General features: G+C 42.5%; 1 pseudogene; it reads left to right on the top strand.

The window, feature by feature from the left end:
• Positions 1-272: 272 nt before the first annotated feature.
• LOC131480289 (importin subunit alpha-1-like) overlaps positions 273-26132 on the top strand; it is an 86042-nt pseudogene continuing 60182 nt past the window's right edge.

Below are 26132 nucleotides of genomic sequence, written 5' to 3' on the forward strand. Positions count from 1 at the left end.
CAGCAGAACAAATACGTCTTCATTTCCTTTGTTCTGAAGGTATTGGAAGGGGTGTCACGGCGTAGGAAGCCTGGTGACCATGAAGTTATTTAGCCAAAAACCCAGTAGTTCTACTCTTCCCCAGTCTCGGCCTTGTACCTGCTCCCTGAATGTGGACCACGGTGAGGGCGGTGAGCCCTTTCTCCACAGTGCTTTCACCTGTGGCCTCGGTCAGTCCAGGGAACTCTTGGGCTGGAAGGCACCTGTGATTGAAGCAAGCAGGAGGCTCTGCCATGGCCACTCGGCTGGCTTCTTTCCGGTCTACTTCAACGCCAGGAGCCCAACTTCAGACAGGAAAAGCCCTGGAGGTAATTTGCAAGTCCAAGTTTAATTTCATTTACACCAGTTCACCTTTGGAAATAGAGAGCGTAAAGCACAGTTTTGATGATGGTTTGATGCTGCCTGGCACATTTAAAATGTAAAAATGAACGCCTTTATTGATTTTTTTCTCCACCTCCAAATAAGCCATAAAACGCAAATAAATCACCCTCTGCAAGCAGAGCTCATTTGCAGTGGGGAAGCATGCTGGCTGACAGAGCTCATCAATTATGGCTCCCGTTGGGCTGCGAATTATTCCTGAGCTGAAGGAGAGCGTATGGGCCGAGGGCTCAGACTTCACCGCAGCTTCAGTAGTTACAACTTCTCCTTCTGGGCCCTGAGGAAGAGGGTGCAGGCATTGCTCCTGGGGGGCGGATGGGAGCGGGGTCTGGGAAAGCAGCCACTCATGCACTGGATCAGAACAGAGAATGAGATGTCAGAGGTGATGTTTTCACACTGCAGAGCCCTGGATAGCTGGGAAAACAGCTATAGAAACTCTGATGCCTTTCTCTGCAGTTTCCATCCCATTTTCCAATCCCAAGCGCTCCACCCCTGCCCAATTCAGTGGTTTCTCCATGTTGTAGTGATAGGAAGTCAAAGAAACAGACTTCCCATGCAGAAATGGACACTAACGGATTCACAGCGAGTCCTGCACCTTGTCCAATACTGAAGACGGCAAGGCTGCAGGGAACACTATTGTTTCTGAATCTTTGTTAAGCCCACCTATGGAGAGACTGGGCAAGGTAAGGGCAACCAGGAGGCAGGAGTGAAGAGAACCGAGCATGAGCTAGAACCAGAAGGACCTACTGGAATGCACATTTGTCTCTGCTGCCTTCACCCTTGATGCTGTTGGTAGTTTGTAGAGACCTCAGCTCCATGGCTATGATTCTGTTTCTGTGCCAGGCCCAGATCTTGGCAAAGCTGCAGGAAGAGACTCTACAGGGACTGCAGCCATACAGGTACAGGTGCAGTCCCATGCCTCCCAGAGGAGCTTAAAGGCAAGGACATCATGCCACACTTCCTGCAGGGTCCTGAGTTCCTCCTATCCTCAGAACATAAACTCATGTGACCAAATGTCCCTGGGAATTATAAAGGAAGGGATTCTAGGGACCATGATTCCACCTTAGATTCCTGCACAGGTTCTCCCTGTGCCTTGTCCATGCCTCCCTGTGTGGCAGGAATATGCAGACAGTCCTGGAGGGCTAAGAATTGATGAAAATGTGTCCTTGCTCACATTTCCACTGTCTGCAGCCTGAGATCTGATTCCAGTCCCTCTTGATGCTCCTGTGCAGTAAGTCACAGGCCACCTTTTAGGAAGTCTCTGTGTAACCTTAGGACACATTTGGGGAAAGATCACACTGAGTTCTTAAACTCCTGCAACAAGCGGCAAAATAGGACACTACCTTGAGTGCTAAAGTGAGGAGGGCTTGGGGCCAGGCTCACCCCTTAAAGCCGAGGCCTCTGCCGGAATTCAGCCATGATTGCCAAGTTGTCACACATGTGGCAGACAACAGAACACTTAAACTCTCCCGTCACTGGATCTGCCTTGTCCTCAGTGACCCCCTCAACCCACAGTGGACATCCCAATCTCCAATCCAGGGAAAATCTGAAGATTAGGTTGTAGGGCAAACAGACCTGGATGGACAGTCAGACTTGCTGGGGGTGCCTCTGTGAGCTGACTGCAACTCCATCTGGTCCAGGAGGAGGCACCATGCTGCACCTACCGAAGAGCCTCCCACAGTCAGCAATAGGGTTTTGTACACAGAAGGACATAGAGAGGGAAGGAGTTACCAACTCAGCCTGGAGAGATTCCATGAGGCCAATGCTGAATAGCCTTTTCTGCAATGGCGGGGTTTTCAGCAACATAGCCCTGTGAAGTGAGTCTTCACTGCACACTTAGGTGCAGGGCATCCTGAAGCCCCAGACCTGGAAATTAACCTGACTGAAGCCTTGGGCCAGCCTCCAGCATCGACAAGAATGACCCATGAACCACTCTCCCTACCCCCAAATCATTTGTATCCAACAAACATGTTCTTCATGCATTAAGACTCATCAAGACCATTCTCAAGCCCTGTAATTTGCTAGTAAGACTGCTAAGGACTCAGAAAAAAATCTGTACCTTTCATTTCTATGGTTTATCTCAGTGAAAGGATTCAGATAGAGACACACAAAGAGCAAACGTAAAGTGCAGGGGAGATGAGGCACCAACTCCCAAGTGTCCTTTCTCACTGGAGGCACACACAGTGTGATGTGACAGGTGTGAAGGGTTCCCCAGGCACACACAGTGTGATGTGACAGGTGTGAAGGGTTCCCCAGGCACACACAGTGTGATGCGACAGGTGCGAAGGGTTCCCCATACAGAGAAGCCCACCCAAGTCATGGAACTCAGTGTTTTACTGGGACTCCATTATGTAGATGTGAGTATTTATACATCTATGTGACTGCCTTTAGATGTTGAAACGCAGAACACCGTTAGAGATCAAGCCTGTGTATATCCCAGGGATCCAGGCATTCACCTGGGGACCCAGATTTTACACAAACTGTCTGATAAAGCTCACATTTTTTAGCTCAGAACCTTAGGCAGATGGCAACACTCTTACTAGAGGGATATTCCAAAAACTTAGAGGTGATCTCCAGGATAGTTCATGGGAACAATCTTGAATGTCCAGGGGTGTACAGGGCTTGCGCAGCCCAGGCCTGTGGAGGGAGGCCTTAGCTGCCTACTTGGGTCTTTCTATTCAGATCCAGTTTTTACCTCAGCCCTGATACCCCTGAGGCTTTAAGCCTGAGCTTCCATTGATTTATTCCTTTAGCTAATGTTGATCTTGATGTATAGGGAATCCTAAGCACATCAGTTATATTAATGAACCCAGGGATCCCCAACCTGATCCTAATAGAGATATGGTCTAGGTAGAGAAGGTCAACAGAAAAAGTCAAGGGAAGTGGGGTGGAGATTGGAGTGCTGCGCATACAAGTTACTGATGTCAGTTACTGCCAGAAACCACCAGAAGTGGGGAGAGATCAGGAAGGATTCTCTTCTGGAGCCTTTAGGAACAGAGTGTCTCTAGCATGATCATGATGTTGAACTCCTAACCTCCAGTCTGGAGTGAGTTCATTTGCATAGTTTTAAACTACAAAATGTGCAATGGTTTGTGACTGTAGCACTCAGGAATAGATGCAGATAACACGGACTTAAAAGAGTTAATAGGACACTAGATTGCCAGAAAAGGAATGTTTAAGCTCTAGCTCAGGAGGCTAATATTAGGTCCCAGAGGGAGAGGTAACTGCCAGAAGGGAGATACACCCTGAGAAGTGCACAGTGGAGAACTCTAGGCTTATGGAAGAGCATGTGTAGGGACTTGGCAGAAAGTGTGCCATACTGGAAGAAGTTCTGTGGGACAAGCAGGAAGGGAGACAATGTTGGGCACTGGAGCCTTATGTGGACACTCAGGCAATGCCTGCAGTTCCATGTAAGCCATCTGAATGAGATGTATCTGGAATGGCTAGCTCCCTGATTGGATTTGGTGAAGCAGGGAATGCACCATTGGAAAAATTTAATAAATAATCTAATTTAATTTTTTAATTTTTAATTAAATTTTAAGAATTTAATAAAAGAAATCAGGAGGTTCACAAACTCCGATCAGAAAAAGTCTGTCTTGGTTTCCTGTTTGCAACGTCAGTGCCTTGCTGAAAAACTAATACTATCTTGGCCAGAATTGATTTCCTCTGGAGTGGACTGCATTGTAGTTTTCCAGGTTGGCCTGAAAACCCTGCAAAATGTCAATGAGCATGGTGTGACATGATCAATCCAGATTAGAGCTGATAGGAACCAGTGACAAAGCTTCCCCTTCCCCCAGGTGAGCAGTGTGAAGCTGCTGCAGTCACGAGCACCTGCCAGTGCTGCCTAGCAACATGGCTCACTTTTCATATCTGTTTGCATGCTGTCAAAGCATACTTAGGTTTGATCTTATGCTTTTCTAGTCCCGGTGTCAGACTTCTTTCAAACTTTGCTAAAAACAAAACACATCATGGATGAATAGCTGGTAAGTTTTATCACTTACCACTATCCAGTAAAAGACAAAATCACTGTTGTATGGATACTGGCATGCACTATCCTGGCCATTCAGTGAAGTGGAAGGGACTGGGATGATAATCAAGTGAATATCCCATTTTTCAACTAACTGATACAGTTGAGCGTTGATGGTGACAACTTTTAGACAACTTGAAGATATGTGCCAGGACTTGGCTGGGGTATATTCACAGGAAAGGCAATGCAATAGTTACCCCCAGGGGGAATCTTACAGATCATCTCAAAGAGAAGACTTTAAGTATAGAAGGAGTTTGGGGGTGATCTTGGCCCAGTGACTACCTGTGGGCTGACCAATAGGTAACCATGAATGACTAAACAAAGAAAACTGCAATATACCCACACAGAGGACTAAAATAAGATAGATATTATGGAAGGTTATCTGGAACTCAAATGCACGTTTGTCTCCTCAGTTTGTTTCCTTTCTGCTCTATGATCTTATCTCTCTCATTAAAATGTGTCTGTCTTCCTATTGAATGAGTTTTGGCTCCTGGCAAAACAGAGCAACTGATGAGCTGTCATTCATCATTGGGGATGATGGATGTAAGCAGAGAATAAACACCGGGCAAGTGTTGCCACACAAAGGTGAGAGCTTCACAGGTTCTCTCCATGCCGTGGTGGGACACAGGTGAATTCACTTTGGTCTTTGTCTTGGCTCCTCCTCTGTAAGTGGTACCCCTCATTGGGAGCTACAGAGACAATGGATAGATAACAGAGTTGTATCCTACACTACCGTATGGTGCATAACGACTGCTCCACAAAAGCAACAGTGCAACCTCTACTGTCACACCACACAAAGTGCATGCTTGAGGGAAGGGAAACACAGATTGCCCAGTCAGCACTATGTGTGTTTATCTCATAAGCATTTTACTAAACCTCTCTCCACTTGGTCCCATTGGTCTTATGGGACCACACTCAAGAAGTTCACATTTGGTGTAGAAGAATGACAATAAAAATAAATGATATCAGAAAGTGTAAGTTTGTAAGGTAGAAATTAAAGCATGTTTAGGGTATTCTGTTAACAATGAGAAGGTGTGGATTCATTAGCCAAAAGTAAATTAACTTACAGTTTTTAGAAAAGCTAATTATTTTATTTATTTTAAATATCATTTCTTGGCTATTTCAGGGAGAGAGAAATACAGTGTGTGATTCTGAATCTGTTGGTTCACTCCTCAAATGACCCTCATCAACTGATTCTCCCATGTGGGTAGGAGGGGCACAGATTACCTGAGCCATCAGCAGCCACTTCCTAGGATGTGCAACAGGAGGAAGCTGAACTGGAAGCAGAGAGTCTGGCATTCCACTAAAGATGCACGCATCCCAAGCAGCATCTTAGTCACTACTGCAAATGCCCCCTTAGAAAACTTAGTTTTAATGGAACATGCTTAGAAGACTTGTTAGAAGACTTGACGCTGCTTTTTGGTAAAGAAGATTAACTTGCACTGGATTAAGTAACTAAGATAATGACGTCAGTATATTTTAGAGTTACTTTGGTTCTCATGTGATTTTCCTGAACACTCTGCTGTTCTGTGCCGCACAGTCATGACAGCTGAGTGGTAAGAAACATGGACGCCAGCCAGTTGTGCAGAACGCATGCTCTGTGGAGTTATTCCCAGCAGCCCATTTCTTGGTCAAGTTTGGCTGTGTGCTTTGTCTCAGAAGAACTGATGATGAGGTAATAAACTGTCCCGAAGCCGTGTGCCAAACATCTTCTGCTGCAAGCTGTGCGTGGCCAGCAGCTGCTCAGCCAGCTCCATCGTCTGATGATGCTTCCTTTGTCTCAATAACTCCACAGCTTCTCTGGATCCTTACACCTGTGTCCACTGAACGATCTTCATGTGCTCATTTCAAGTAAAATCTTGTTGATTACAGTGTTTCTACACATTAGGAAACCACTAGGTCCTTAAAATGAGATTAGCATCTTCATTCGGATTGCTATGATCCCTAATGGGGTCTGGTTATAAAATGGTATCGCTTTCAGTGATATAACCCAAAAATCTTTTTTTAATATTATATGTATGATTTTGTACATGCAAGGTTTTCAAGATTACTTGCTCTTTTCCACCTTCCACATACTATGAGGAAATTTAACATTCAGGAACTATAGGTCTGAGGCTGGCATGGTAGCTTAAGGAGTGAATAGGCTGTTAGCAGATCATCTCCTATCCATGAACCTGTTTTTTTTTTCCTTTTTAAAGATTTTATTGTTATTGGAAAGCCGGATATACAGAGAGGAGGAGAGATAGAGAGGAAAATCTTCCATCCGATGTTTCACTCCCCAAGTGAGCTGTAACGGACCGCTACGCGCCGATCTGATGCCGGGACCAGGAACCTCTTCCGGGTCTCTCACGTGGGTGCAGGGTCCCAAAGCTTTGGGCCGTCCTCGACTGCTTTCCCAGGCCACAAGCAGGGAGCTGGATGGGAAGTGGAGCTGCCGGGATTAGAACCGGGGCCCATATGGGATCCCTGGGCGTTCAATGCGAGGACTTTAGCCGGTAGGCCACGCCACCGGGCCCTATGAACCTGTTTGAGTCTTGGCTACCCCATTTTCGATTCAGCTCCTGTTAATGCAACTGATGATGGCTAATACACTTGGACCCTTAGAAGCCATATAGAAGACCAACCTGCCTTTGGTCTGGACCAGCTCCTGCTGTTGTGGGCTGCTGGAGAAGGAGTACGCGGACTGACATTCGCTCCCTCACTCTCCCTCCCTCTCTCTCTGTCTCTTTTTCTCTCACAGATCCTGAAGAACAGAAGCAGCAGTGTAAGCAAATGCATCCCTCCTTGCACTCGACTGCTCATTGTCTTGGGAACGGTTCCCACCAGGCATCATACTGCCAGCTGCAAGCACTGATTGCCATGCCACCAGTTCCTGTACTCCCGCCTCATCTGGCTCCACACGTCCTTTGTGACTTCACAGTGCAAGCTGTGCTTCTCCATGCTCTGCTTCTGGGCATCTCCCGAGATGCTACTTCTCATGAGCTTCCTCTGCTGCTCCTACTTCAACAATGAAGATCACTTTCCAGGTTAAGCCTGTGGCATCTGTGTGCCCACTGAAACACGTACTGCTCTCCAGACCTGACAAACTGCCTGGGTTGAGCAGGTTTTCCCCATGATCATGTCTTAAAAATCAATAAACAACAACTGGATATGCCACTGTGGGCCTGGGCAGGTAGGGAGGAATTCTTGCACATCACTGGTGCGCACAAATGGTCAGTGCCTTGTAGAGATTACGCAGCCTCTGGGCTTGTTTCTCCAATCATTTCTTCCTCCCATTGCAGCAGAGTGAATGGCATTAACATAAACTTGTTCTAGAATGATAGTTTTTGGGAGAAGAATACCTTCTCTGATGTGCTGAAATGGACGTTCAGTGTCAGAGTGGATTCCTTTGTTTCTTGATTTCTGAGAAGCTCAGTGCTTCATTTAATGTATAGTTATAATCCCTCATCTCCTTTTGGACTGAGCTGTACTTCCTTTCTCATTTTAGATTCCAGGATGTATTTCATCTGCATTTTGTGCTTCATGTATAGTTTTTTTGTTTGTTTATTCAACTTATTTTACAGGATGGAATGGCAGAGAGAGAAGGAAAGAGGGTAAGGGAAAGGAAAGGAATAGAATGGATAGTGAAGGGAGGGAAGGGTCAGAAAGAGGAGAGAGCAAGGGGAAGGGAAGGGAGAAGAGGAGGAAAGAAAAAAGGGGAGAGGAGAGAGGAGAAGGGAAAGGGAGGGGAGGTGAGAATAGGGGAGGAGAGGGGAGGAGAGGAAGGGAGGGGAGGGAAGGAGAGGGGAGGAGAGGAAGGCAGAGGAAAGGAAAGGAGAAGGAACGAGAGGAGGAGAAGGGAGGAGAGGAGAGTAGTTTCCTTGGGTTGACTCACTCCGCACAGACACACCAGAGCCTAGCTAGCCCCAAGCCTGGAATCCAGATCTCCAACATGAGTGGCAGAAACTTACCTGCTGAGCCACCGCCTGCTGCCTTCTAGGTGCACAATAGAAGGAATAGGCATCCCATGTCCAGTGCCCATCTGGCTCTTTATTTCTAACTATTTCTGCATTTGTGTTTATGTAACTGCCTTAACATTTGGGATTAAGTTCTAGACAAATTGTATGCACAAAATATAATAATGGAGCCAATTTTGAATTCAGTACATCTTAAAGATATATTTGGGAATGAAAACTAGAGGAACAAACAGTCAGTCTTCTTCCCCAGCTACATGCAACAGGCACTGGATTTTGTGATGTGTTTGTTAGATGTGCCAAACTGGTGGTTACTACCCAGCCATGAATCCATTCTGCAAATCACTCTACCTGCGGCTCTTCTCACCAAATCGCTAGTCTCCTCTTCCAAGAAGCTTTCCTGGATCAGGGCTGGCCTGGGTTTTCTGTGTGCCTTGGTGACTTTGTTCATCTTTGTTGGTGCCCATGAACTTCTTAAAAGGACTGAGTCATCTCTGCATCCCTGGTGTCTAAGCCATCATGGCTCTTACTATAAATGTTGCCTGATGAACTGATTCATTACTTGCTACATCATGTTAACACTGCAGATAAAGATTTCAAAGGAGGCAGAGAAGAATGAAATTTTCTCCAAAATGAGTGGCAATCAGACACTCAATTATGGCAATGGAAACCAAAAGATAAGAGAATTACACACTTTCAGTCTAATGAGGGGAACTAGCTCCTCAGCAGGAATTGTAAATTTAGCAAAATATCTTCACAGAAAGAGAGCAAAATAAAGTTATCTTTGTATTTAAGAATAATGAGAAGTTTTGTCACCAGCTAAACTTCACTAAAGAACTTCAAAGAGATGTGAATTACAGCAAAGAAAAGTGACATCTGATGGAAATTTTGAAGGAAAAGAAGAAAATGCTCAAAAATTATTAAAGATATCTGAAAGCAAATATTGATCTATCGAGCAATAGTGACAATAACTTGTGAATTTTTTAAAGTTAGAGCTAAAGCACATGATGAAATAGTACTCGTATAAGTTGTGAATGAGCAGTTAAAGTAGTTCTAAAAGTCTTAATTTTCATTTGCTAATGTTTGTTTATTTTTTTTTTTTATCTACTTGAAGAGCAAATAGAGAGAGAGAAGGAGAGAGAACAAATACATATGACAGCCAAGTTGGACTCTAGGGAAGCCAGAAGCCTGGTGCCACATCTGGGTCTTCCAGATTGGTAGCTGGGGCCAAGCAACCTGAATTACCTGCCACCTCCCAGGGCACCTTAGCAAGAGGCAGAAATGGAAGCAAAGCAGCCTGGACTCCAGTCTGTGCTCTGATAGGGAGATGTGGGTGTCCCGAGTGGCAGCTCAGCTCACCGAGCCGCAGCTGATACTACTTTCATAATGGTAATAGTGTTAATAAATGTGATATATAGTGATATAAAATTATTGATTTTTCAGCCGTACATTGACTGAACTTTGATACTTGTACATTAAGACTGAAGTTAGAGCCTGGGGCGTGGCCTAGCGGCTAAAGTCCTCGCCTTGAAAGCCCCGGGATCCCATATGGACGCCGGTTCTAGTCCCGGCAGCTCCACTTCCCATCCAGCTCCCTGCTTGTGGCCTGGGAAAGCAGTCGAGGACGGCCCAAAGCCTTGGGACCCTGCACCCGCGTGGGAGACCTGGAAGAAGTTCCAGGTTCCTGGCTTCGGATCGGCACGCATCGGCCACTGCGGCTCACTTGGGGAGTGAATCATCGGACGGAAGATCTTCCTCTCTGCCTCTCCTCCTCTCTGTATATCTGACTTTGTAATAAAATAAATAAATCTTTAAAAAAAAAAGACGGAAGTTAAAAATGTGTATGTTTGCATTTAAAATATCAAACATGAAGTGTCATTTTACCAATGAAAAGTAGAAAATGAGAATACTTAAAAAATAATACTTGATGGGTAGACATGGTGGCACGGTGGGTTAAACCACTGTTAGCGATGTCCATATTCCCTGTTGAAGTGCTTGGGATCAGGTCCTGCCTCTGCCTCTGCCTCTGATCCAACGTCCTGCTCATGTGATTCCTAGAAGGCAGAAGGGAGGAGGTGACGGTGCAAGCACTCCACTCACTGTGTGACCTGGATGTGGCCTCTGGTGTCAGCCTGGCCGAGCCCCAGCTACTGACGGGATTTCTGGAGTGAATAAATAAATAAATGGAAGATCCCTCTCTCTAGCTCCTCTGTCCCACCCAGTCGTTCTTTTATATGATAAACCTTAAAAATAAGTAATAATTGATGTAAAAGGAGAAAAAGGTTTGATTAAACAAAGTGTACACAAAAGTGAAATAAATACACTCCTTTATCCAAAATATTTGGGACCAGAGAACCTTGGATTTCACGGTCTTCAAATTTCAAAATACTTGCATGTCCATTATGAGCTATGTTGGAAACAGAATCCAAATCTAAAGAAGAGATTTGTTTCATATACATCTTAAATCCATAGCCTAAAGGTAATTTTATACAATATTTTTAGTGCAACCACATTTTGACAACCTGTTGCTCATATTATTAATTCCATTTTTTTCATAAACCCTTGGAAACTAACTAACTATATATGTATATATATATATAATTCTACACTAGGATTGTAAAACAAAATTTGCAAGTAATGTATTTGTAATTTGCATGATTGATTCTTAACATTCAAGATGTAAGAATGTAGGACAGTTGAAAATAGCATGATGGAAAAACATGTGACAAAAATACTACCAGCATAAAACCAAATAAGCTGTATTTATAGATTAAATAGACTAAAAGAGAAAAAGGCATTCCTAGGTAGAAATGGGATTCTTACATAATGAGGAGGTTCAATTCAACATGAAAGCTTAACAAGTTCTAAACTTTCACCAGCAAGCACATCCTCAATTAAAGCTAACCAGTAGAAGACAAAGCAATTTCTTCTATTAACAGAGAATTCAACATAACTCTTTTAATTGTATGTATTCATGCGCATACCAATGTATAGATATACACGTATACGTAATTCTTGATCATCCCCACTGTCCTGAAAACCCACCTGGACCAGTCTGCTGGGGCTGAGAAGCATGTGGACTTGGAATCCATGCAGTTGTCAGCCCAATGAAGGCCATCCCAAAGAGCATAAGCAACAGACAGGCTCCAAAAATGTGCGAAAGCCAATTACGGAGAAGAGCTGGTAGAGCCACTTAAAATTCTGGCATTGTATATCAGCACCAACAGGAGTCCTAGCTGCTCTGCTTCCAATTCAGGATTCTGCTAGTTCACCTGAGACACCCAACAGGGACCCAAACACCTGGGCTCCTGCCATCTGTGTGGGAGGATGAGTTGGAGCTCCTGGCTTCTAGATTCAGCCTGCTGCAGCTCAGGCTGCTGGGGCCTTTTGGGCAGCGAGTCAACAAATGGGAGATGTCTCTTGCTCTCTCTCCCTTCACCACATTCTGTCTTTCAGATACAGAGATAGGTAGATAGATAGATATACATATATATCTATAAGTATGTATATGTGTGTATATCTGTATATACACACATATCTATATATGCATATGTATATATTTCATATATATGTATATATTTTAAAGAAAGACTCCAAACTTCTGAACTAACCAGTAGCCCCATGAGTTAAATAAAAGTTTATTACTATAAACCACTAAGTTCTGAAGGGTTTTATTATATTGCACAATTCAGACATAGATAACACCTATGCATATTAAATACACCCTCGAATCAAAATGAAAGTAATTCAGGAGTCATAAAAGTAACGTTAAAAACTCATACATAGGAAATTAAGAAACATTCTTTTAAAGAATTTATAAGTCACATAAAAGTGATAATGAAAAATTTAAAACTTTAGAACATAAGAGATATAAAATTATATGTATAGAGTTTTAAAGAAGTTGTTTTCACTGTGCATAGTATTTTGAAAGGCAATAATGTTTTAAATAAGTGTTTAAAAGTTAGAGCAATTAAAAAGATACAAAGAAGATACAAGGAATGATGTAAATAAAAATGTAGATTAATTACACAAAGAGAAAGCAAACAGCGCAGAAGAACAATAAACTTCTAAGGGTGTTCTTGAAAAGCACAAAACTCATCCTGGTCAAACTTAATCAGACTCCTGAACCTTCTCCCACCTTTCTTGAAGCTCCAGGCTTACCAAAAGAACTCAAAGTAAGGTTTGCTAGAAAATACCACCACTGCTGTCCTGTAAGTGTTCACTTAAGAACAGATTTACCTATTTATTTAAAGGTTAGAATGGGAAAGAGAGAGAGAGAGAGAGAGAAAGTTGTTCACTTCCCAATGGCCACAGCAGTGAAACTGGGCTGGTGTGAGACCAGGAGTCAGGGGTTTCTCTTGGGTGTCCCACATGGGTGCTAGGGCCCTAGGACTTGGGTCATCCTCTGCTGATTTTCCAAATACACGGACAGTGAGCTGGATCAGAAATACAGCAGCTGAAACTCAAGCTAGTGCTTATATGAGATGCTGGCACAACAGGTGGTGGCTATACCCTGGCCCCTATGTGACTTTTGATGTCTGCTGGGATTTCTCACCTCCCATTAACCCCTTAGTGATGCCTGGTGCCCTTGCCTGCAGTCAGCCAGACTCCTGTTAGGTACATTCAACAGGAATCCCTCTTACTGTTGGCTTTCTCTTCCATCAGTAGAGCCTCTCCCTGCTCCTTGTCACTGAAATTCCACCTCCCCATGCTGTATGCAGAGCAGAATCTGGATAATGACATAGTCATGATTCCTACACCTATCACCATGGTCCCGAATCAAGTCTGCTGGGCTGTGCTTTGCTACATGTCATTGAATGATTTTTTTCCTTTCACAAATTAACCAGAAAAATTTGTTAAACCTCTAGTGAGTCTGACCAAGGGCAATAACAAAACAGGAATTTACAGGCAATTCTTATGGATTCCAAAGAGGATATGGGATGGGGTGGGGGTGCGGTATGGCCTAGCAGTTCCTGGTTACGACACATTCAAGTATGTGGGTTGGAGCTTCAGCTCCAGCGCCCCTCTAAGGCCAACCCTGGATGCAGCAGTGATGGCTCCAGAGTTGAGTTCCTGACACCTGCTTGGGAGACCTGATAATGTCTCTGGCTCCTGCCGTGGGCCTGATTCAGCTCCATTCTCTACAGGCATCTCTCTCTCTTACCTGTCCATCTGTCTCTCTCCCTCTCTCTCAAATAAATGCGTATTTTTAAGAGGATATGAAGTTAAAACAGGAAACAGACCAAAAGATTAAAAAAGGATATTTTGGGCAATTTCATACCAATGTATCTACAATTTCCTCTTAGACAAACTTAACAAATTTCCAGAAAATATATAACTCCACTTATATTCTAATAATTTATTATAAAATATTACAATTTAAAAATATATGCACAATAATTAAAAACATCTAAATACCTACAATTAAAATATGAAATATTGGTGAATATAACTTGTATTAGGGCATTGCTGATTGAAACAATGACACATACTTCACATCTGTTCAAATGGCTATAGCACAACAGATGTAATAGTGATATCTGGCAAGCATGCCCTGTAACAAGAATGCTCATTGCCTGCTAACGGAAATGTAACATGGTAAAGCCATTGTGACAGGTGGTATGAAAGGTTTTTACAAAGCTATGGCGCTGGTGTTGTGGCATAGTGGGTAAACCCTGCAATGCAGGCATCTCATTTGGGCACCAGTGTTGGCCCCAAAATAAGTAAATATTTCTTTTTAAAAAAACAGCACAAAGCTAGACATGGGCTTACTATAGAATACAAAGATAATATTTCTAGGCACTACCCAATTTAGGTCTAAACTAATGCTTTCAAAAAGCCAACAGGCAAAGGCTCGTAGAAGTTTTACTCATAATTGTGAAAAAGTTGCTTGTGGGGTGGATGCGGTATCTGGTAGTTAAGATGCCCCCTGAAGATACCCATGTTGTTATGTTGGCACATTCAGGTTTGATTGACAGCCTCATTTCCTAACTCCAGTTTTTTGCCCATGTAGACCCTTTGAGGCAGCATGGGGGCTCAAACAAGCTAAGTTCCTACCACCCAGAAGGAGACCTGGCTTAAATTCTCAGATCTTTGCTCCAGCCCAGCCCCGAGCCATTGCAGGCATTTGGGGATTGAGTCACCATTTGGGAGATCTGTCTGCCTGTCTTTCCCTGACTCTGTCTCTGCCTTTGTCTTTCTTCCCACTCTCCCTGCCGCTTGAATAAACAACAAAATGACTACATCCAAGATGTGCTTTAACAGGTATGTGACTAAACAAAATACTGCAATAGAATGCTATTCAAAAGTAAAAGAAATGGACTATCAAAGTAGGCAAAACCAGATGAATTCTAAATGTGTTCTGCTAAGTGAAAAAAGAGTCTGAAGTGGCCACATACTGCCTGGGATACAATCACATTAACACTAAGGTGAAATAAAGTCAGGCACCAGGGGTTTCCAGGTTTCAATGTGGGTGACAGGCTTTGAATATGTAAAGCCCTGGGGATGTTTTCCAAAGCAAATTCATTTTACATAACATTATATAATATGAATATAAGGGTGCATCCAAAAAAGTTCATAGGAAATGCAACTAAAGGATAAAACCATTTGAAGATGAAGAATTGAAACCCAAGGATTTTCTTTTTTAATAATACACATTTCCATTAACTTTTTAAAAAGCTCTAGATGCTTTCATAATATGCATACCCTAGGTATAGGAAAATCCTAGGAAAGCTTCACAAACTGCCTTAAAAGGTAAATGCTTATGCTGATTTTATGAAATTTTCACAATTAAAGTGGTAAGCCAAATAATGGGACTTTTTTTTTTAAAATAATGGGACTTCTAAAACATATTCCAAAATAAGGCAAATTCCCATTTGTGACTAAAGAGTTACGTTGCTACACTATATTCATTTCCTTCTGTTAATTTATTTTCCATACAATACTTTCTGAACTACTTTTCTTAGTGTAGGTTATGAGGGATTTTCTGTCTTATTTCTCCATTGGTTAATATCACCAGCATCTTTTCTTTCTTTCTTTCTTTCTTTCTTTCTTTCTTTCTTTCTTTCTTTCTTTCTTTCTTTCTTTCTTTCTTTCTTTCTTTCTTTCTTCTTTTCTTTTCTTTCTTTCTTTCTTTTTTTTTCTTTTCTTTCTTTCTTTCTTTCCTTCTTTCTTTTTCCTTCCTTCCTTCCTTTCCTTTCCTTCTTTTCTTTATTTCTTTCTTCCTTCTTTTCTTTTCTTTTTTTTTTTTTTTTACCTTTATTTTATTGGAAAGGTGGATTTACAGAGAGGAGAGACAAAGGTGAAGATCTTTATCACTGGTTCACTCCCTAAATGGCCATAATGGCCAGGGCTGAGCTGATTTGAAGCCAGGAGCTTCTTCTGGGGTTTCCCATGTGGGTGCAGGGCCCCAAGGACCTGAGTCATCCTCAGCTGCTTTTCCAGGCCAAAAGCAGGGAAATGGACAAGAAGTGGAGCAGCTGGCATGGTGGCCTAGCGGCTAGGGTCCTCACCTTGTGTGCCCAGGATCCCATATGGGCACCAGTTCCCTGCTTGTGGCCTGGGACAGCAGTCTTGGGATGCTGAACCCATGTGGGAGACCTATAAGAGTCTCCGGGCTCCTGGCTACAGATTGGCTCAGCTCTGTCTGTTTTGGCCTCTTGGGGAGTGCATCATCGGACAGAGGAGCTTCCTCTCTGTCTCTCTTCCTCTGTGTATATCTGACTTCCCAGTAAAAATCAAATAAATCTTTTTTTTTTAAAAAAAATGGAGCAGTCAGGACACAAACCATCATTGCTTTTTTTTTAATCAGAGCAGTATACATTTATTAGTTGATTATACTCTAGCAATCTTATGAATGAAAAATTTAGCACATTTAGAACAATTTTGTTTAGTATTCCTCCTTCAATTTGAAGAAAATCACTCATCTAAAGAATAAACCTATGAGATAGAGCCTTTCCATGTCTAAATAGAAAAGAAAAAAAAAAGTAAATTCATAGGAGGTCCATGAGAGATTATTAAATATTGCATGATTTGATAGTTCAATAACGATAGTACTTGATCATCAAGAGTAAACTAACAGGGGTTGACATGACAGTGCAGCAGCTTAAGCTGCATCTCTGATGCCCGTATCTCACATGGGTGCCAATGACTGCTCCAGTTCTGATCCAGAGCCCTGCTAATGGCCTGGGGGAAAGCAGCAGAAGATGCTAAAGTACGTGGGCCCCTCATCCACATGAGAGACCTGGAAGAAGCTCTGGGCTCCTGACTTCAGCCTAGCTCATTCCTGGCCATTTTAGCCACTTGTGGAGTGAATGAACGAATGAAAGTCCCCTCCCCCCCCGCATGTAATTCTTTCAAATAAGTAGATTTTCTTAAAAAAGCAGAACTTCAAGCAACTGGTTTGTAAAAAAAGTCAATCACCCATGCATTCAGAGTCACTGTCACCATTCCAAAACCTCTTCCAGCTCCAGAAAAACTACAAGTAGTGACTCTCAACTTTGAATTCCTATTTTCCATGAATTATTGGAAGCACTCTCATATAAGATACTGCATTTGCCAAAGCCCATAGAACTTTACAGCACAGGTGAACTTTTATATAAAATAATTTAGGAGATTGGGGAAATCCTGGAAGGAGTGTAGTGTGTCATGGTGACACAATGTAAATGTGTTACAAATGTTGAAACCAGTGGCATGTAAAGCCAACTTAGTTGTCCACTGAAATGAGCCAGCATTTCTAAAACAAAAGGCTAGAGAATCTGTACATCTACACTAGTTGATGAATTTATTTCTCCTGTGGATTCAGATTAACAATTCCAAAAGCCCTCTATAGCATATGGAACAATTAAACAAATGGAAACCAGATGGTCAGAGTCAACTTCCTCTCTGTTTCGCTGGGAGGATACACCAGCAAGGGGAAATAGAGCTAGGATAGCAGAATAATTGATACAGCAGTGGGTAAAGTTGAAGAAATCAGCATGAACTCGCATTCAGCTTAAGATACATAGGGATGGATGGTTATGCGTAAAAGTGTTGGAAGAGAGGAATATATTACATGAGTTAATACAAACTTATGCATTTAGTTGTTCAAACAGTTGAAGCAACCTAATAACAAAGACACAATTGAACAGTAGCAAAGGTATTGGGGACAGTTGGGCATATTCAGGGTCCAGACTTTGGTTTGTACCATCATTTTTCAATATTAGGGACCAGAACGTTTTGGGAAAAAAGTCTGATTCTAGAATTGATGTAAGGAGTATGCAAGATGAGCTTGGAACAATGTATAGTGACAGAGAGTAAGAAAGTGCTCATTGCAAGCACACACATACATGCATGGTTCCACACACATATACATGTACACAATGACAGGAATATGCCAAAGGGATAACATAATATCAACCAACTGAAACAGCTCACAATGACTGAAGCATGAATAACTTGAGCAAAAAAGAAACAACCAAGTAGTGGATTGTAACTCCAAGGATCAAATAAATATCCACAAGTCTGTATTGATGTAGGTGAATGATAGAATGAATAAACACATGAAGATGATTTTAAACAAAGAGTTCCTTTGCAGAAAGCTTACAAATAATTAATGTAGATATTTATATCTCAGGGGATACAGCATAAGTCCCTGAGAATAAATAAGGGTTTTGTGCCAAGGATACAATAAAAATAAAGAGCAATATAAAAAGAATAAATGCTGTTTTACCTCTGTGCTCTTCCTTTCCATGAATCCATATTCATTCATAATCAAATGAAAACCTATCAGATAATTTTCACCTGAAGAAAACTGTAAAAACTATCAAGACAGTACCCCTTCAAGTTATCCAGGGAATGAAAAAGCAAGCATCAGGAAATCATAGGAAATGTTGTAAATTAACATAAGATGCTAACTGTGAGAAAATTGGGTTTGGGATACAGGATAACTCTTTGCACCTCTTTGCAACTTTTATGTAAATATAAAGCTATTTTAAAACCAAAAGTTTATTTTAAGCACACAGTAGAGGGAGGAGTTCAGGTGAGTTTGACCTAAAGGCACGGGAGTTAGGTCCTCCTGGCCACAAGACAGCTACTGGAGGGCCAACCCCGCTGGAATGGGCAGCCTGGGCACCAATGGTGATTGGCAAAGTCTGTTGGCTGCCCTGAAATACTCTGTGGGATCTTGGGTGTGTTGGCTTACAGGGACTCTGAGAGATGGCACAGGTGGGCATTAGCAAGGACCAGTCCTTGCAATGACCATTAGCAAGGTCAGGTTCATGTGAGAAATGACTTCTCTGAAACTTCCATGAATAAAACCAGTTTACTTGAAGGGCGACAACATGGAACCCACTAGAGAGTGTCAGAAAAAAGAACAGGTACTGTGAGGCTGGGCCATTAAGTCGACAAATATGTGAGTGAATTAGGTCTGGGGGGTAGAATCTGCAGGAGAATATGTGGGTTCACAAATATGGAATAGTAACCTCTGTTGGCATGTGCAAGAACTGTAGCTGGGAACAGGCCTGGTTTGGGAGCTAAGAGGATGCCCTGGCTGGGCTTGAATGCCCACTGGTGAACATGAGTGTCAGAATCGGTTCATTATCCTGGGCTGAACATGGCTGCAATCTCCCTGAGCACAGGTGGGGCTTGTGTCTGGGGAGGGCCAGACTGGGCTAGATTCCAGCCACACTGGTACCTATGAGAGTCAGTGTGGGTGTAGAACAGGCTGAGTTAGTTCTCGGCTCCCACTGAACCATTTGAGAGCTGTGTCTGGGTATGGACCAGGTACGGGTAGGTTACAACACCCAACTGTAAAAACTGGAAAGAATATGAGCTGACTGGGCAAGGACACCATTCCTGCCAGGGCAACAAATGGATAAAGTCAACTGGGGCCAGGGACCCACTGGTATGTGCAAGATCTGCCACTGGGAGACGACCAGATATAGGAGCTTAGTGAAGTCCAATGTCAGGTTGCAGTCCCTGCAGGTAAGAGCAAGAACCAAGGCAAGAAGCAGTCCAAACCAGACCAGATTAAAATACCTGCCAGCATATATGTGGATCAGGTCATGGGGTGGGACAGGCCGGGTCAATTCATAGCATCCACTGACAAATCCAAGAACCAGGACAGAGTGCAGAAGGAGACTAATCAGGTTGCAACACCACCCAGTTCATACTGGAGCCAGAACTGGGGGCTGACTGGGAAAGGCTAGGCTTCAGCACCAACTAGCACAAGCTGGAACTGGGGGCAGGTTGGATCGAACTAGGCTTAAGCATCCACTGGTGGATGGTGAGGAAAGATAAGCCATGTCAGTCTGGAGGTAGTGGGTGCTGGATCCGTGAGCCCCAGGGGTGGGGGACCTGGAGGGGTCTTGGGTCTCTTGGGCAATGGACTGAGCCAGACTATGTATCGGCAAACACACACAAAAATCAGGTCTGGGCTCACCTCACATGAGGTTTCCATGGTGATTCCCCCAACTAAACCTCTGGATTCAAAACTCCAACCACGGAGAGAATTGCAGGTTCCATGGTCTGAACATGGAGTGCAAGTGTCAGAGCTGGGCCTCCTCAGTGGCTTAGACAGAATAGTGGATAGCATATGCAGATGCACATGGAGCATATGGCAGTCCTTTGGAGTCTGCAGAGGACACCTGGTACCATAACAGAGGCTAAAGGACAAAATAAATCGATCAACTAACCCAGCCAAGAGTTGGCAGTGATTATCTGGACAAACGGAGACTCTAAGGTGAACTATTTTATTATGCTTAGAGTGGCAACATCAACATCAGTTCAGAACTACTGAATTATCAAAACCAATTGAGCAGGACCTTTGGAGCATACCCCACATCAGAGATCCTGGAGTGGCATCTGGTGGCCACCCCTCATCCCAGGGTACAGAGGAGGTGGGAAGGCTGAGTATGGCTTCTCACCTAGTTTTCTCACTCCCCTAGATACAGGGAGACAAAAAAAGGATGTGGAAACAAAGATCCCACCCACTTTCCTCTAACCCTTGACCCTTCCCACCCTAATCAACTATGTAAAAAACATCATCAAAAATAAAATTTTAAAAAAGAAAATTTCTCATTAAATAAGTAAATTTTCAGTCATTGTGCTAAATTGTTCTTAATTGTACTAAAGCTTCTACTGTACTAATGTATGTACTACATGCACTAATTGTACTAAACACAAAAAACTACATGGAATCTTCTGGGTTATTCATTAAAGTGAGGAAACCTAAAATGCTTTAAAATTATAAAGGAAAACTGTCATTAGGTTCCTATCTTATGATAAACCATTTAGAAAATCTGAAAATATTCCAAGAAAAATGAGAACAATGTAAACTTAACATTTTTAGATATAAAATCACTTGCATCTTTTTATACAAGAAGCACATGGACAACATATATGCTTTTTAAAAAATGCTTGAGGATCATAATGTCATACTCACAGGCATAAGCACAAAAGAAATTTGCTTCAACCAGTTATACTACTCAACGGATTTTAAAGGTCAAAAGTATTGTTTGCATTAAAAAGTACAGTGCACAATAAAAACAATTCACTACAGTTAGTAAATCGGTACCAAATAAGGAGAAAAACACCTACATTTATTGAAAGATATCAGCTAAGTTTGGGATAAACGGAAATTCACTTTGTTTCCAGTGGTAAGGAAACTCAACATCAAATGAAACTGATCTCTCGTAAACTCACAGCAACTCCAGCCTGAAATAGTTTTGGATGTGTGTGTGTGTGTGTGTGTGTGTGTGTGTGTGCTTTCAAAGCCAAGCTCTAAAATTCATGAAGAGCTACACAGCCCTTAACCTATTCTAAGCACTCCTGAAGATCAAAACTCCTCACTTTCTCAGGTATTAAGACTTATGTAGGTACTGGTGTTGACGGACTGTCGGTTAAGCTACCACTTGCGAAGTTATATTATCCCACATTGGAACACCTTGTCACTTTTCAGAATGAATTTTGTCCATATGCATGGGAGGGGGATGTGTGGTGGCAGAGAGGTAAGGAGTGTTGATGGTCACGTTAGGAGCTGCGAAACAGATTCCTTATGAACTCACTCACCTGCACACACATATACAAATGCAAATGAACTTCTATGGACACACATGAGCACACACAAACACATCAAATGCGCACAGACATGAACACACCTAGACACATGAATACACCCACAAATACACAGTAAGAACATACCTGTACAAATGAACACATGTATGAGTACACATACACACAAGAACACTCACACATACATGCACACACATGTACACATGGACATGTATGTGCATGAATGCACATGGACATAAATAGATGAACACACAAATGCACATGAACACACCTATAGTGATATACATGTACACATGCTCACACATACGCAAACACACATGCAAATACAAACACATTAGGTTTTAATTTTTCAATGCTAAGTCACAACTGTTCTTTTTTAAAAGATGTATCTTATTTTTATTGGAAAGTCATATATACAGAGAGAAGGAGAGACACAGAGGAAGATCTTCCATCCGATGATTCACTCCCCAAGCAGCTGCAGTGGCCAGAGTTGCTCTGTTCCAAAGCCAGGAGCCAGGAGTCTCTTCCGGGTCTCCCCTGTGGGTACAGGGTTCTAAGGCTTTGGGCCGTCCTCAACTGCTTTCCCAGGCCACAAGCAAAGAGCTGGATGAGAAGCAGGGCTGCCAGCAATAGAACTGGGATTCCAGTGCATGCAAGGTGAGGACTTTAGCTACTAGATTACCACATCAGGCCCAAAACTATTCCTATAACTTTGAGAGATTCATTAGGCACTAACTGTACTTGTTGAATATTATGGCTGTTGTTGGTGCATTAAGCCTTTGATTATGGAGGGATTGAAATTTTTTTTTTTGAGAAAAGTGACAAAACAAAAAAGAAAGGAAGGAAGGAGGGGACTGAGGGAAGAATAGACAGAGGGAGGGTAATAAGATTATTAAAACTGTACTGTTCTCTTTATCTCAGAAAAATGTAAAGAAATGAAGGTTAGAATTTCAAACTGCTTACTATATATATCTTGTGATCCCTCTGCACAAGTGTATTAAGTAGAGAGACTCAACTTCCTTAAGATCTACTGCAGGAATTGGAAATAGCTATTAAATATTTCCCATAAGAAGACATCCTTCATCTCTTTATTAGATGAATAAAGAAGGCATCAGGTCCTGAGAATAAGCCAAACTCAATGATGGAGCTGTGTGGACCACACTTTCGTCTTCTAACAAAAACCTGATTATCCTGGCTTAAAACTTCAGCTCTAAAAGTGATAGTCTGAGGTTTCTGAAACTATTCAATCAACCGATGTGCTATTGCACTTAAGCGCGCATCCTGAAATCATATAAATGACTTTGGCTGACATTTTCAATATCTGGAAAAGATACCTTTTTATCTCAGTCCTCATTCTAAAAAGTCATATAAACAACTTTTGGCCAGACACCAGTGTTCTTTTATGTGGTGCAACGGAATTTTTTATATTCACTGCCCATTTTTTGGAAGAAGATGCTGAATACAAACACATACATTTAGTAACAACAATTTCAAGTGCTCTCAAATTTAACTATTTCCTTCTTTACTGAATTGGAAATAGAGCACATCGTGTTGATTTGTAGATGCTGTTAGATTACAAACGGGGTTGCTGCAGCAAGAGACTCCACAACAGAGCTGCCTAAATGGAACAAAAGTTGACCTGACTGACAGATCAGAGCAGGTGTATGCCAGGCTCTGTCTACCCTGCTCCCAGGCACATCTCAGGTGAGCTCCAATACCCATGTTCTGACCACATAGGAGTGGGAATAGACCAGGAAGGCAGTAGTAATACACACACCAGTGGGGAAAGCTTAGTACCGTGGCTACATCCCGCTTCAGAGAAGACTGAGTCATGCAACACAAAATGGGCCAGTTATGACTGAGGGAAACATGGGCATCTGGTGGGAACACTGAGGCCAGTCCACCTCTTCGAACACTAAGTTACTTATGAATCCTCTGGCCCAATCATATGCCACTCATACCCACCATCCATGGACATAACTCAAAGCCATATCTAAGGGGGCACAGTGACTTAACAGACTAATCTTCCTCCTTGTGGTGTCAACACATGCACATATGAGCACTGGTTCACGTCTTGGTTGCTCCATTTCCCATCCAGCTCCCTGTTTAGGGCCTAGGAAAACAGTGGAAGATGACCTGAAGCTTTGGGACCCTGCATCCACATGGAAGGCTGGAGGAGATTCCTGGCTTTGGATCAGTTCCTCTCTGGCTGTCACAGCCATTTAAGGAGTGAACCTGCAGATGGAGGACCTCTCTATCTGTCCTCTCTGTATAAACTGCCTTTTAAATAAAAAAATAAATAAATCCTTTTTAAAAAGGCAAATCTAGTCAACCTGTATCTACAGACTTTCTTTAAATATGACTTTCATTTTCAAAACTAATAACGATCTTTGTTCATTAGAATGCTGTGTTCTCTCTCTCTCTCTCTCTCTCTCTCTGTCTTTCCTTACCTGCCTCTCTTGCTGGAGACTTTCTTGAGGCCATATAAAACCCTGGATTTATGTTTGGAATTAACATTATTTTTCAAAATTATGCCCCAATAATATCCCTACAATCCAGTTCAATATTCCACATGAGACTTATTTACTCATTTATTTATTCAAAAGTCATAGTGACACAGAAAAAGGAGAGACACACAAAGAAATTTCCATCTACTGATTTATTTCCCAAACTGCTGCAATATAGGGTTTGGCAAGGCAAAAACCAGGAGCTAGGAATTCCAGCCAGGATTTCACATAAGTGTCAGGGTCTCAAAACTTGGGCCATCTTTAGTTGCATTTCTAGGTACGCTAACATGGAGCTGGATTGGAAGCAGAGCAGCTTGGATTCAAAGAGCTAGCCCCCAACCAAAATTTATGCTCCTTTAAGCCATAAGACATCTACTGAAAAAGCAGTGCTATTGATTAAACATGGCTCCAGAACTCATGGTATCAAGGAGGGTGAACCCAATGTATCTGAATGGTGAGGGAGTAGGAAGTTCTTAGGCATTAGAAATAAGTACTCTGAAAGTAGCTCTTTGAGTTTGGCCTTGTCATTTCTTGGATTGCCATGGATCATTTATCTACACATTACTTTTCCATTACTAGCTTTCCAACTCACCTGACCAGAGGGCCCAATCTTACACCATTGACCTCTAAAATTTGAGCAAGACTTTTTTGGCTGTATCCCATGTGTTTTGATGTTTTTTTTTTTTTATTTTAGTTTGGTTCAATCCAAATAATCTCTTTTCTCTAGTCAAATTCATCATGGGACCATGAATTATACGATGTCATCATTTTTCCAATAAATAAACAAATAAATAAATAAATAAGATTTGAGCAAGGCTGAACTCTCTCTGTAATTATCTTATTTTAGGTGTTTAGGTGAAGTAGTGAAAGGCTGACTGAGGTAGGTGGTTTCTTCAGACATTTCTTCAAAAGCTTAAATGTGTTATTTTTTGAAAGGCTCCTTTGCTACGATAAAAAACAGCAAAATACATGCAAGAATTCAGAATATTGTCAGCAGACTCTGTAGAGAGCTTTACCAAATGATTTTTATGATGTTCTAAAAGTCCTCAGGCAAAAAAAAAAAAAAACTGATCTAGAACACACTTTTTAACAAATGGCCACAAATCATATAACTTAAAAAGAGTATAAATGTAATACTTAAATGTTCTGAAAGTCAGAAACCCAGAATAATTATAGCTCAAACAAGACTAGAGTCAAGAAGCTGATAGGGCTGTGCTTCTGCCTAAAGAAACTAGAGGGGGTGGTCCATTTTCGTATTTTTATCCAGTTTCTAGAGTGCTAAAGTTTAGATTTGCACTGAGTTCCCCAATAATTCAGGAGCAGTCATGCAGACTGCTTGCCCACAAGGCTCTGTGTGGTGATCAGGAGGTGCAGGCTTGTGGTGGATCTGGCGGTGGTGCCAGCAGGGATGTAGGGAGATCTGAGGCTTCGCATCCAGGCAGGCAGAGCCAATCTGAGGATCTGTGCATGTGCATGGTCTGTGAATTGCCTAGGGAGGGGGTAAGGAGATGTGTGGGTGGGAAGACCATTGTGGAAATATGCTGCAGGCAAGGAATGACTACTGAGGGACTCCTCTCGGCAAAGCTACTGTGCTTGCAGATAAGAGAGGGGTCTGAGAATGGTTTGAGAGGGTGAAAGCTGCAGGACTTTCATAGGTCAGACTGATGCACCAGCCCATGTGGGAGATCCCAGCTGGGCTACTTAGCATGGACCACACCTGACTATCACCCACCGATTACACTAAAGATAAGGCTAGGGACCTGCCTGGCAAGGCTAGATCACAGTCAGTGAGAGTTGGGACAGGAAATTTTAAGCCGAGTCATAACACTAACCAGCATGTGAGAGAGACAGGTATAGGGACAGATTCTGTGAGGCATATGTGGGCCCACACCTGTGGAATTGAAGCTTATGCTGGCTTGCTTAAGAACTGGGGCGGTGACAAACTGAGCTAAACATGACCATGGAACCCTCCAATACACATAGGTATGGAGGTTGGAAACAGGTTGGGCAGGTCCAAGCTGTAACATGTGCAGGCACACCCAGAACAGCCTTATACCGAAGCTGAGACAGAGAAGGAAGCAACTACCATTGATGAACGTAAGATTCAGGGTTGGGGGAAGGTCTGGCTAGACAAGCGGTGGCACCTGCTGGCATGAGTGTGGGCTGGATAGTGGGGTT

This window comes from Ochotona princeps, chromosome 5 (genome assembly GCF_030435755.1).
Source record: "Ochotona princeps isolate mOchPri1 chromosome 5, mOchPri1.hap1, whole genome shotgun sequence".
Lineage (NCBI taxonomy): Eukaryota > Metazoa > Chordata > Mammalia > Lagomorpha > Ochotonidae > Ochotona > Ochotona princeps.